Source organism: Diabrotica virgifera, chromosome 7 (genome assembly GCF_917563875.1).
Source record: "Diabrotica virgifera virgifera chromosome 7, PGI_DIABVI_V3a".
Classification (NCBI taxonomy): domain Eukaryota; kingdom Metazoa; phylum Arthropoda; class Insecta; order Coleoptera; family Chrysomelidae; genus Diabrotica; species Diabrotica virgifera.
In genome coordinates this window covers 130373033-130387759 of record NC_065449.1, presented here as the reverse complement: position 1 = coordinate 130387759, position 14727 = coordinate 130373033, and positions in this window count along the sequence as shown.

The window sequence follows — 14727 nt, the reverse complement described above, 5'->3', positions numbered from 1 at the left end:
AAGGAAATAACTAAAATAGCAAAGGACGAAAGAAGCAAAGGTAAGCAAACGAAAATCGGCTACAAGAAATTAATAGTGAATGGCAAAATCTAGATATGGGACGAAGAGAGAGAACAGCTGATAGAAAATTCAAAAAACTAATAAACGAAGAACAGCGGCTGAAATATGATATTGACATGGCAAAAAAAGACTCGGAAATGCAAACGGTTAACGAAAACAAAATAACGCACACAAAATAAAGAAAGAATCTCAATAAGAAGAAAAGAACAAAACCCATTAGAATGGGCTCTTGGAATATTAGAACCATGCTGGCAGCAGGTAAGATGCAAGAAATAGCTCTTGAAATGAAAAAATACCAACTAGAAATCCTAGCCGTACAGGAAATACGATGGAAGAAAGAAGGAAAAATTGAGAAGAAAAACTTTAGCATGTATTATTCGGGAGAAAACAAACAGGGAACGAATGGTACGGCATTTATGGTGAACAAAAAAATGAGGGAAAAACTGATACAATTCAAAGCAGTTAATGAAAGGATATCATACATAAGAAAATAAACAAGCCCACATCTCGATAGTCAATTGCTATGCACCCACCGAAGAAGCAAACCAAGAAGATAAAACAGAATTCTAAGACATCCTGGAAGAAACCTGTGAAAATATTCCGAGGAATGGCATATTAATAATATTGGGTGATTTCAATGCAAAGATCGGAAAGGAGGACTATAATCGTAATGTAGCTGGCAAGGAAACCATTCATGAAACTACGAATGATAATGGAGGAGAAATCTGCAACCTAGCAGCAGCAACAAATACATATATAGTTAGTACTGGGCATAAACATAAAAAAGAAAACAAAATAACATGGATGATACCAGGAAGAATGGATGGAAACCAAATAAATCATACTCTAATTTCGAAAAAGTAGACACAAATAGTACAAGACGTAAGGTCATATAGAGGGGCAAATGGAGGCACTGACCACATATTGTTGATAGCAAAACTTAAGATGAAAATAATCAAAGCAAATAATCATAAGGAAGGAAAAAGTAGGAAATGGAATATAGCCAATCTGAAAACGCAAGAAACAAAGCAACAATATACAGAACAACTGGAACAGAAATTGGGTCAGTACGAGCACATAGAAATAGAAGGAGAATGGAAAAACATAAAGAACAGCATAATAGAGACAGCAGAACAAATAATAGGATTCCAAAAAAACAAAGAATCGAAAGAATGGTTTGATGAGGAATGTCACCAAAAAAGTCAACTGAAGCACCTCGCAAGAAACAAATGGCTACAAAGTGCCGAACAGGAACAACTGGACCAATATAGAAAAGAAAAACAAGAAGCATTGAAACTCTATAGAAGAAAGAAGAACACATGGATCTCTGAACAAATGCAAGAATTAGAAACGAATAATAAAGACAACAAGAAATTGTTCGAATAGATAAAACAACAACACAGTACCAAAAAATCTGTCACAAAAATAAACAAAAAAGATTGGGAAAAACATTTCACGGACCTATACAAAAACGACAATAAGGCATATTCAGAGGATGAGGATATAAGAGATAACAGAGATGAAGAGGAAGTCGCACCTACTTATTAGCAATTCATGGAGGTATTAAAACAACTAAAAGTAAACAAAACGCCAGGGCCAGATGAAATCAACAACGAACTGATCATCAACGGCGGAGAGGAGCTCACGAAGCGAATGCACAAGTTAATGGTTACAATTTGGAAGGACGAAAGCATGCCCATAGAATGGAAAAACGGACACATCGCACCAATCTTTAAGAAAGGAGATCCAACTAAGTGCTGCAACTACAGACCAATTATGCTACTAAATACAACGTATAAGATATTGACCACAATTATAAGAAACCGACTAAATCAATACACAGAAAAAATTATAGGACCATATCAACAGGGTTTTAGAACAATAGATCAAAGGAAGATCAACAATAAATGCAATACACGTACTGACACAAACAATTGAAAAAAGCTATGAACCTGACATAGAATTACACATACTATTCATCGACTTCCAACAGGCCTTCAACAGCATATACAGACAACAATTATTAAAAGAAATGAAAAAAATGGAGATACCGGCAAAATTAATAAGACTAACTAGAATGACAATAAAAGACTCAACAGCAAAAGTTAAAACAAATGAGGGCGATACAAATGACATCAAAATAGAACTTGAAGTAAGACAAGGAGACAGTCTGTCAACGACAAACGACACTATTTAATATCGCTCTAGAAGGAGTAATTAGGGACACAGGGCTGAAAAAGACAATTATTCAAAGCTCAACACAGATCATAGGATATGCAGATGAACTGGGACTGGTAGCACGAGATAAAAAAAGACTAGAAGAGGCACTTTTAACCCTGGTAAGAGAAGCAAAGACGAGAGGACTAATAATCAATCAGAATAAAACAAAATATCTTATAAGCACACGAGACAATGTAAACAGAATAGCAGAAATAAAGATAGGTGAAAATACATTCCAGAGAGTAGATTGCTTCAAATACCTGGGGGTGATGGTGGACGGCAAAAACGGAAGGAGTATAAAGATAAACGACAGAATTAAAGCAGGTAATAGAGTATATTGGAAATATCACCAACTACTCAAGGACAAAAACCTGAGCAAAAAAAACAAAATCAAAAATATACACAGCAGCAATCAGATCAGTGATAGCCTATGGAGCAGAAGTAATGTGCCTTACGAAAAAAGACGAAGAAAAGTTTTTTTTTATATAACCCCTAATGGATTCTGCAATCTGCCGGAAGGCAATAAGCGTTTGCTTTGACAAATGTGAGATTGACATGTAGAGTATCACTTCAGTGAGTGATCTCCTTTAAAGAACTAGCAAAATTTAAATTTAGTTTTTTTTGACAATGAGAGTACTTATTGGTGTGTACATGTCCTTAAAAGCTAAAACTTATCTGAGTCCTGTAGACAGGTCGGCAGGCAGCAGGCGAAGAAAAGTTAAAAATAATTAAGAGAAAAATTATAAGGATACATGGCCCAGTAAAGACAGAAACAGGGGAATATTGAAAGCTGATGAACCATGAAATAATAAATATAAATAAAGGAGAAGATATAGTAAAATTCATTAAAGCACAAAGCCTCAGATGGTTTGGGCACACACAAAGAAGAGGGGTAGAAGAACTGATCAGGAAGATAATGAACTGGAAACCAGTAAAAAATAGACCAAGAGGAAGACCAAAAATTAGATGGGAAGATCAACTGCTAGACGATATATCAAAGATGGAAATTGCAAACTGGAGAGAAAAGATTCAGGACCGGAGAGAGTGGAAGAAGATAGTAGAGAGGGCAAAAAAACATCACAACCTATGAACTAAGACCTAAAGGAAAAGCGGACTAATTTACCGCGTGAAATGGATTAAAAGAGCTCATATTTGAGCGAACTATACTCTAACAAGAGTGAACTGTCCATATAATAATTCCAGGTATGTACCTGTATAAATTACCCTCCTTGAAGTTGGTGTAAAAGGTATTCACCATTTATGTATTGTCTTTTGGAAGGATTACTAGAGAAAATCCAAATAAATTTTGAAAAAATGGCTGAAATCGCTGAAATTCTTGTAACAGATTCCGTAATGAGTGTACATGGGTGGTAAATGATTTTAAATTTCACTTAAAGAAAGTGCTAAAAAGTCTAAAACATTTATGGTACTGTTCTGCATCTGGTTTCCAGGCAACCTGTTATACCGACGGTTAGTTTTTTTAATATTTTGAGTAGTAACTATGTTGGTTATCAACAATTTGATGTCAAAAATGCACATTTTGCCATTTTTTGTCTACCAGTAAGAAGAAAAACATTCAAATCAAAATTTAAGATAACCGCATTATAGAGCATGTAAAACAATTTAAACAAGGTTTTATAAATTTCGCTATACTTAATTGTTGCTTATAAAACTATAAATTAAGTCAGTTTAACGTTAATATAACTTATGTAAAAAATACAACTTATATCTCGATATTACGTGAAATAGCTCAAAGAAATGAGTAAAAATACACGGTTTTTATGACACTCAGTGTAACTACGTAACAATTGTTTTAGTTTCTATATGGACGGAATAACAAAATTTATGTAAATCTGACAAATTTTTTCTCAATTTAATTATTTATTGACAATTTAAATGAAAAATAGCCGATTTTAAGAATTTTCGTCTATAAGTTACAATGTTTTACCAAAAAACTGAAAAAAGAACCGATTAGTTTATTGAAATAGCCTTAAAATGAGTTGAAGTAAAATAGAATTGGAGCTTTGTTTATCAATAAACATTAACTATTCAAATTTATTTCTTACGTTTTAAGCTAACTACCTGAGGTACCCCTAAACCCTAAAAATGTCATAAAAACGACGATTTTGAAGCTCTTCCGACTGGATTAAAGAAACTATTATCGATTCAAACAAAAGTTGTGTATTTTTAATTCTAAATTTCAACTATTTAATTAAAAATAAAGTGTTTCAGTTGAAAATTCAAAGTTGCTACACCCACCGCTTTCGCAGGCAGAATGAGAACCCTGCTATTGCATAAGTATATAGATTTTGAAAAACCATTCAAAAAGCATTCCAAAGTTTTTTCGATATGCCGTCTAGTTCTCGAGATATTTGACAATCGCCTTTCTGGACAGAGCCCTTAAATAATGTAAACATTCTTATTCAAGCGAGACATAAGCCGAGTGAGAGAGCTGACCGTGAAATTCATTTGCGATGTTTCCAAATTTACCGGATCTCGGGTTGTCTGCAAAATATATATTTACCATATACACAACGGATCGCGCGCGCTGCCCTCTACAGCGGATTTAGTGGAACCACTGCAATATAAAATTCACCAAAAGGGGTGCAAAATGGGGTCCAGACAAAAATCGATTTCCTTGTAGCCTAACCATTGTTACATCGAGATGTCACTATATACACGTGAATACAAGGTGAGATCCAAAATCGGATCTCGCCTTGCAAAACGGATCTCATCTTGTATAGCTTATGATACAAACGGAACTCGCCTTGATATGAAGACATATATATATATATATATATATATATATATATATATATATATATATATATATATATATATATATATATATATATATATTCTATAACACTATAAAACAGTGTTGAAATTATCGGGAATTGCGGTCTGTGGCTTAGATTGAAACTACATTTAATTCTGTTGAATTCGATATTTCGATGAGTATTTATTAATTTTTCATCTTCATCAGGTCAAAAATAATCCTAGAACTTTGTAATACACCATTTTAAAGTAAACAATAGTTATTTTCCTAACAAGTGCAGAAAGTCATTCTTTTCCGCACGCGACTGCAGTTTGCCGAACGACGCGAAGCGGGAGTTCGGCAAGCAGTCGAGTGCGAAAAAGAGACTTTCTGCAAGAGTTAGAAAATAGTATATTACTTTATGAGGCGGAGAAGCATGACTTTTCTTGATGCGCCCGATATTACGCGCCGAACGAAGTCAGGCGCGTAATGGAGGGCGTATTTTTACTCGAAAATTAAAATAATTAAGTCGTCGGTGGTACATCTCGAGGAACAATCTTTTCTTATAATTGCTTTCTGAATCTAAGATCTTGATATCTGACAAATTAATTGGTGTCCTGTTGTTATGGAATGGTGTGCTGCTGCACAAGTATTTTTGTGTGTTTTACAATCACTTTTGTGCTGCGTTATTCTTTGTTTCAGCCATTGCGATGTTTGTCCTATATACTGCCCATCACATTCGAGACAAGAAAGTTGATAGATGATATGACTCTGATTTAGAAGTGGTGTCTGGTCTTTAAGCTTCGAGAATAAGCTGTAGTTGGATATGCTATTGTATTTCGCTATTTTGATTTTAGGAATTCCGTTCAGCAGCTTGATTATATTGTTGGTTAAGCCATTTATGAAGGGCAACTTTTTGTAAATCACGGGATCTGTTGGTCTGTTGTCACGTTGCCCGTCGTATAAGTCTGAGTTATATATCAGTTGCTTAAGAATTTTACTTGGATAGCCGTTGTTCAAGAATATGTTGTAGAGTGTTTTTAAATTCTTTTGTGTGAACAGGTCATTGCTGATGTGTAAAATTCTGTTTTTCATTGCCACAACAGTGTTGTGTTTTTGGCTTTTCGAGTGCTGAGAGAAATAATTTATATATCTTCCAGAGTCAGTTGGTTTCTGATACCAATCCAAAATTATCTTGTTCTCTGTGGTTCTTATCACCTTAGTGTCTAAAAAGGGCACACTTTGTTCTTTCTCCTCCTCAACGGTAAATTGTAGGTGTTTGTGAAATCCATTGAAGAGGTCCAGTGTAGTTTGAATAGAGTCCTCGGGGATCGCACTTATCACATCATCCACATATTTGTATATGAACGGTAACTTGAACGGTAGTCGTGGAATTACTATATTAAATAGATGATCTAAAACTATGGTGGCTAGAATGGGGCTGATAGGAGAGCCCATGGGAGTGCCAAAGATTTGTGAGTAAAAAGTTCCACCGAAAGAAAAGTAAACATTAGAAAAAATAAAATCGATTAGTTTGAAGAAGTTATTCTTACTTAGTGTGGTGTTGGGTTCTATTAAGAGCCAATTTTGCTCTAAAATTTCAATAATCAAGTTAAGAGGAATATTCGTGAAAAGCGATACCGCATCTAAGGATATAAGTACATAGGTTTGAGGAATTGTAACATTCTTAATTAGTTCTACAAACGTAAATGTATCTTTCACATTATAATTAGTTTGATATTCAAAAGTGGCAGTTAGAATGTTTGCCAAGTATTTCGAGATGTTGTATGTAGTGGAGTTGATTGAGCTGATGATAGGGCGAAGAGGAACATTGCTTTTGTGAATTTTTGGTACACAGTATAACTTTGGAAACATCGAGTTGTAGATCATTAGTTGTTTTGCAGCATTAGCGTCTATCTCACCTATGGATTTCAGGTTCTTAATAATATTGTTGTATTTGGTTTGTATTTTCACCGTTGGATCAGTGTTTAATTTGGTGTACGTGGAAGAATCCTGTAGCATTATCTCAGTTTTATCCATATATTCTGATTTATCCATGGCAACCGTACACCCACCTTTGTCTGATTGCAAAATGTATAGATCTGGATTTGATTTCAAAAACTTGCGTGTTTTTTTTTTCAAACATCCTGTTGAAGCGGTTTGGTTTGTTTGTTGTAGTGTGGTTCACATAATTAGTTATGATATTGGTTGCTCTAGCTCGTACGACATCCTTTGATTCATCTGGAATATCATCCACTATATTTTCTAAGTCTGCAACAAACCTATCTAGTCTGACATCTTTACCAACACAGGGCACACTAAATTTAGGTCCCAATGATAAGAAATTTGCGACTTCTTCCGGTATGGCTATGCTAGAGATATTTTTAAACCATTTGCTGTTGTCTTTAAATACACGGTTGTGTTTTTCGTTATTGCTGTATAGTCGTTCAAATTTGTTGATGTTCGTAAGTTTTATTTTCTCAAATTCAGATCTAAATTTTCTTTTCAGACGATTTTCGTATTCACGTATCATATCAGTTGGAAGAATCTCAGAAAGTTCAGATTTGATGTTACATATAAGTCGATTATATCTCGAGATGTGTCGTGAAACGACATGCATAGCTTTAAGTTAAATTGCTTTATATAACATACCTACAACAATTCGTAAGTTATATCATTGTAATATTATGTTTGTACCTAACTGTTAGTTAATTTTGTAGTTTGTTCCTGATGAAGATGAAAAATTAATAAATACTCATCGAAATATCGAATTCAACAGAATTAAATGTAGTTTCAATCTAAGCCACAGACCGCAATTCCCGATAATTTCAACACTGTTTTATAGTGTTATAGAATATACTTGCACGGTCGATAAATACATCGGATTTCGAATCCAGTTCTGTATAAATGATGGGTTTCTATCAACAAATATCAAAATGGCTATACAACAACAAAGTTAATGAAGCAATGGTCAAGCATCAACATCAAGCTAGCAAGTGTCACCAATAGAAGAATTTTCTTATTGAGGTGTAGAACATCAAACACGTTTCCACGACACGTTCAAGACGGCACCAAAAATCTACATTACTTATTGACAACAGGTAACAATTTTAGCATGACTAATAGGATTAACAGTTTTATGTCGAGCACTAACAAGAAAACATTATCATTAGAAATAAAAATTACTTGCAATAACATCTCGAGATATAATCGACTTATATGTAACATCAAATCTGAACTTTCTGAGATTCTTCCAACTGATATGATACGTGAATACGAAAATCGTCTGAAAAGAAAATTTAGATCTGAATTTGAGAAAATAAAACTTACGAACATCAACAAATTTGAACGACTATACAGCAATAACGAAAAACACAACCGTGTATTTAAAGACAACAGCAAATGGTTTAAAAATATCTCTAGCATAGCCATACCGGAAGAAGTCGCAAATTTCTTATCATTGGGACCTACATTTAGTGTGCCCTGTGTTGGTAAAGATGTCAGACTAGATAGGTTTGTTGCAGACTTAGAAAATATAGTGGATGATATTCCAGATGAATCAAAGGATGTCGTACGAGCTAGAGCAACCAATATCACAACTAATTATGTGAACCACACTACAACAAACAAACCAAACCGCTTCAACAGGATGTTTGAAAAAACACGCAAGTTTTTGAAATCAAATCCAGATCTATACATTTTGCAATCAGACAAAGGTGGGTGTACGGTTGCCATGGATAAATCAGAATATATGGATAAAACTGAGATAATGCTACAGGATTCTTCCACGTACACCAAATTAAACACTGATCCAACGGTGAAAATACAAACCAAATACAACAATATTATTAAGAACCTGAAATCCATAGGTGAGATAGACGCTAATGCTGCAAAACAACTAATGATCTACAACTCGATGTTTCCAAAGTTATACTGTCTACCAAAAATTCACAAAAGCAATGTTCCTCTTCGCCCTATCATCAGCTCAATCAACTCCACTACATACAACATCTCGAAATACTTGGCAAACATTCTAACTGCCACTTTTGAATATCAAACTAATTATAATGTGAAAGATACGTTTACGTTTGTAGAACTAATTAAGAATGTTACAATTCCTCAAACCTATGTACTTATATCCTTAGATGCGGTATCGCTTTTCACGAATATTCCTCTTAACTTGATTATTGAAATTTTAGAGCAAAATTGGCTCTTAATAGAACCCAACACCACACTAAGTAAGAATAACTTCTTCAAACTAATCGATTTTATTTTTTCTAATGTTTACTTTTCTTTCGGTGGAACTTTTTACTCACAAATCTTTGGCACTCCCATGGGCTCTCCTATCAGCCCCATTCTAGCCACCATAGTTTTAGATCATCTATTTAATATAGTAATTCCACGACTACCGTTCAAGTTACCGTTCATATACAAATATGTGGATGATGTGATAAGTGCGGATGATGTGATAAGTGCGATCCCCGAGGACTCTATTCAAACTACACTGGACCTCTTCAATGGATTTCACAAACACCTACAATTTACCGTTGAGGAGGAGAAAGAACAAAGTGTGCCCTTTTTAGACACTAAGGTGATAAGAACCACAGAGAACAAGATAATTTTGGATTGGTATCAGAAACCAACTGACTCTGGAAGATATATAAATTATTTCTCTCAGCACTCGAAAAGCCAAAAACACAACACTGTTGTGGCAATGAAAAACAGAATTTTACACATCAGCAATGACCTGTTCACACAAAAGAATTTAAAAACACTCTACAACATATTCTTGAACAACGGCTATCCAAGTAAAATTCTTAAGCAACTGATATATAACTCAGACTTATACGACGGGCAACGTGACAACAGACCATCAGATCCCGTGATTTACAAAAAGTTGCCCTTCATAAATGGCTTAACCAACAATATAATCAAGCTGCTGAACGGAATTCCTAAAATCAAAAAAGCGAAATACAATAGCATATCCAACTACAGCTTATTCTCGAAGCTTAAAGACCAGACACCGCTTCTAAATCAGAGTCATATCATCTATCAACTTTCTTGTCTCGAATGTGATGGGCAGTATATAGGACAAACATTGCAATGGCTGAAACAAAGAATAACGCAGCACAAAAGTGATTGTAAAACACACAAAAATACTTGTGCAGCAGCACACCATTCCATAACAACAGGACACCAATTTAATTTGTCAGATATCAAGATCTTAGATTCAGAAAGCAATTATAAGAAAAGATTGTTCCTCGAGATGTACCACATAAACAGTAATAAACGTTCAATTAATGACAAATCAGACACAAGTAGATTAAGCGAAATTTACTGCAATGTTTTAAAATTCGAAAAATAGCAGAATATTAAACAGATGGCTCGATATTGGAACTTTTGACCCTTAACACATGTGAGAAAAGATACCTGACTCAGTGCCGCCCTCGACGTTCTCGTGAAACGACATGCATAGCTTTAAGTTAAATTGCTTTATATAACATACCTACAACAATTCGTAAGTTATATCATTGTAATATTATGTTTGTACCTAACTGTTAGTTAATTTTGTAGTTTGTTCCTGATGAAGATGAAAAATTAATAAATACTCATCGAAATATCGAATTCAACAGAATTAAATGCAGTTTCAATCTAAGCCACAGACCGCAATTCCCGATAATTTCAACACTGTTTTATAGTGTTATAGAATATACTTGCACGGTCGATAAATACATCGGATTTCGAATCCCAGTTCTGTATATATATATATATATATATATATATATATATATATATATATATATATATATATATATATATATATATATATATATATATATATATATATATATATATATATATATAATTGTTAATATGTAATGACTGTTGGAATGTAATAAAAACATTTAAAATTTTTAAAAATTTAAACATTTTTATTTGTAGATAGTCTTGATAGAGAAAATAAAATTTTCGAAAGCTCAACTAATAAGTTCAAAGTGTTTCACTGAATAGCCCAAAAATTTATTGACTGCATTCCCCAAAAAAAAAAAAAATTTATTATATATATATATTCTGACTGTTAAATTATATAAATTTGTTAATTTTTGGGGAATTCAGTCAATATTTGGCGGGCTAATTAGTAAAACACTTTGAACTGTTGTCGAGCTTTCTAAAAATTTATTTTCTTTTTCAAGACAATCTAAAAATGAAGATATATAAATTTAGATAACATTAAAAAAAAGAACTTACTGCTCGTGGTTACAAAATCATTGTACAACTTAAAAACATGAAGAAATTCTTAAAAAATATAAAAGTAAACGTAATAATTTTGAAATATGTCAAAACTAAATCACTCAAAAAAGATGTCGTTTGACTACTCTATTAATTCAAAAGGATGGGAAAGAAATTAACGAATAAAAAACAATGTATAAAAACGATAAAATTGTTACTTTATTACCTATTAATTTTTTATTATATATTTCTAATTTTATTTAATATGACAAAATGTTATTGTAGATGATACTTAAATTATTAATGTCAGATCTGTTTAATTAATTAACTTGATTAACTTCCTATATAAATAATTGAATTAGATTAACTTCCCATAAAAGTGATATTAGGAGAAATGTCACATCTTGTGCTTTGGCAGAGCATGTGATTAATGATGATCATGTTTTCATTTTTCAAGACGCAACAATTTTGGAAAGAGAAATTAATTTACGTAAAAGAGAATTCAAAGAAATGGTTTGGATAAAAAAATCAAATTGTATTAATAAAAGATCTGACATTAATAATTTAAGTATCATCTACAATAACATTTTGTCATATTAAATAAAATTAGAAATATATAATAAAAAATTAATAGGTAATAAAGTAACAATTTTATCGTTTTTATACATTGTTTTTTATTCGTTAATTTCTTTCCCATCCTTTTGAATTAATAGAGTAGTCAAACGACATCTTTTTTGAGTGATTTAGTTTTGACATATTTCAAAATTATTACGTTTACTTTTATATTTTTTAAGAATTTCTTCATGTTTTTAAGTTGTACAATGATTTTGTAACCACGAGCAGTAAGTTCTTTTTTTTTTTTTTTTAATGTTATCTAAATTTATATATCTTCATTTTTAGATTGTCTTGAAAAAGAAAATAAATTTTTCGAAAGCTCGACAACAGTTCAAAGTGTTTTACTAATTAGCCCGCCAAATATTGACTGAATTCCCCAAAAATTAACAAATTTATATATATATATATATATATATATATATATATATATATATATATATATATATATAAATAAACAAAATCATTGGCTAATACTCGTAAAGTGAATGTGAATTTAGTTGGAAATATATAAAATGATGAAGGGTCATCATTCCATACATTTCTGTGCAACTATATACACCGGTGTTTCGGCCTATTTGGGCTTCGTCAGTATAGTGTAGCAAGTTAAAAAAGTTGTTTGTTAACTTGTAAAAGGATTACTACAGGAGCAAGGTTACCATTTTTGGTCAGATTGTTAGAAGACCCGCAGTCGCAAGGCTACAACTAACATTGCCAAGGAGGTAAGGCTACCTGAGGAAATGAAAAGCCATAACATTATTAAATAAAATGATGTTGGATAATCGAGTACAAATATAAAAATAAATAAACAAAATCATTGGCTAATACTCGTAAAGTGAATGTGAATTTAGTTGGAAATATATAAAATGATGAAGGGTCATCATTCCATACATTTCTGTGCAACTATATACACCGGTGTTTCGGCCTATTTGGGCTTCGTCAGTATAGTGTAGCAAGTTAAAAAAGTTGTTTGTTAACTTGTAAAAGGATTATGGAATGATGACCCTTCATCATTTTATATATTTCCAACTAAATTCACATTCACTTTACGAGTATTAGCCAATGATTTTGTTTATTTATTTTTATATTTGTACTCGATTATCCAACATCATTTTATTTAATAATGTTATGGCTTTTCATTTCCTCAGGTAGCCTTACCTCCTTGGCAATGTTAGTTGTAGCCTTGCGACTGCGGGTCTTCTAACAATCTGACCAAAAATGGTAACCTTGCTCCTGTAGTAATCCTTTTACAAGTTAACTATATATATATATATATATATATATATATATATATATATATATATATATATATATATATATAAAACAAATGAAATAGAGAATGTGGAAAAATCCCCTTACGAATAACTCACACATCCACTATTTCTGGCTGGGAAAAATTTTTCGAATAGAATCAAAGATCCAAACACCAGTTCTTAGAAATGTGTTTCGCCCTCTTCAACCTCCGTGGGCTCGTCGGTAAAGATGAGAGGTTGAATATCTTTAGACACATTCCATCAAAAAACAACCATCAAAAAACAACATCCGAGACATAGACATAACAGGAGCGTAAATCTACGCCCAACCTGAAAATGACAGTCTCAAGTTTTATATATATATATATATATGTTACACTTGAAGTTTCCGCGGGAGCTATATGTGCTTTCTGTTGTTTTCCGGGTTTGACTCCGCGTTGAATAATTTTGGTTTTGATAAAAACCATTATTTTGACGACGTTTCGGCAAGATCTCACTTGCCATTGTCAAGTCAGGTAGTTCCGCTTCTCGCTGCTGCTTGAAGTAAACTGAATTTTTACTCACGATACCGTCGCTTATGTAGTTGATCCTGATGCTGCTTGCCCTGCGCGAACTCTGGCTCTTGTTATTGGTCCGGTGTAGGTTGCAGTCGTCGGCGGGATGTTACGCGTGGATGTTGCGGCCTGATTTATTTTGGTCTTTTTCTTCAATACCGTTTTCCAAGTTGTAGGAAGCCGTTGCGCATCATCTCTTTGGTTTAAGCCGTTGGGATTTCTTTCAATTTCTATCGATTCTCTGATTTCCCGTTTTCTTTTTATTTCGATGTTAGCTAACATTGTTGTTTGGTTCAGGTTTATTGTGTGTCCTGTATTTGCGACATGTTGAGCCAGGGATGACGTGGTTTCTCCCCTTTCGATAGCATTTCGGTGTTCTTCTCGTCTTACCTGGATTCTTCGGTTGGTCTGTCCAATGTACGACTTGGGAAATCAGAGAATCGATAGAAATTGAAAGAAATCCCAACGGCTTAAACCAAAGAGATGATGCGCAACGGCTTCCTACAACTTGGAAAACGGTATTGAAGAAAAAGACCAAAATAAATCAGGCCGCAACATCCACGCGTAACATCCCGCCGACGACTGCAACCTACACCGGACCAATAACAAGAGCCAGAGTTCGCGCAGGGCAAGCAGCATCAGGATCAACTACATAAGCGACGGTATCGTGAGTAAAAATTCAGTTTACTTCAAGCAGCAGCGAGAAGCGGAACTACCTGACTTGACCATGGCAAGTGAGATCTTGCCGAAACGTCGTCAAAATAATGGTTTTTATCAAAACCAAAATTATTCAACGCGGAGTCAAACCCGGAAAACAACAGAAAGCATATATATATATATATATATATATATATATATATATATATATATATATATATATATATATATATATATATATATATATATATATATATATATATATATATATATATATATATATATATATATATATATATATATATATATATATATATATATATATATAGTTTGTTATTTCATGACCGTGAATTTTTAAATAGAAATATTTTTATTCCTGGGT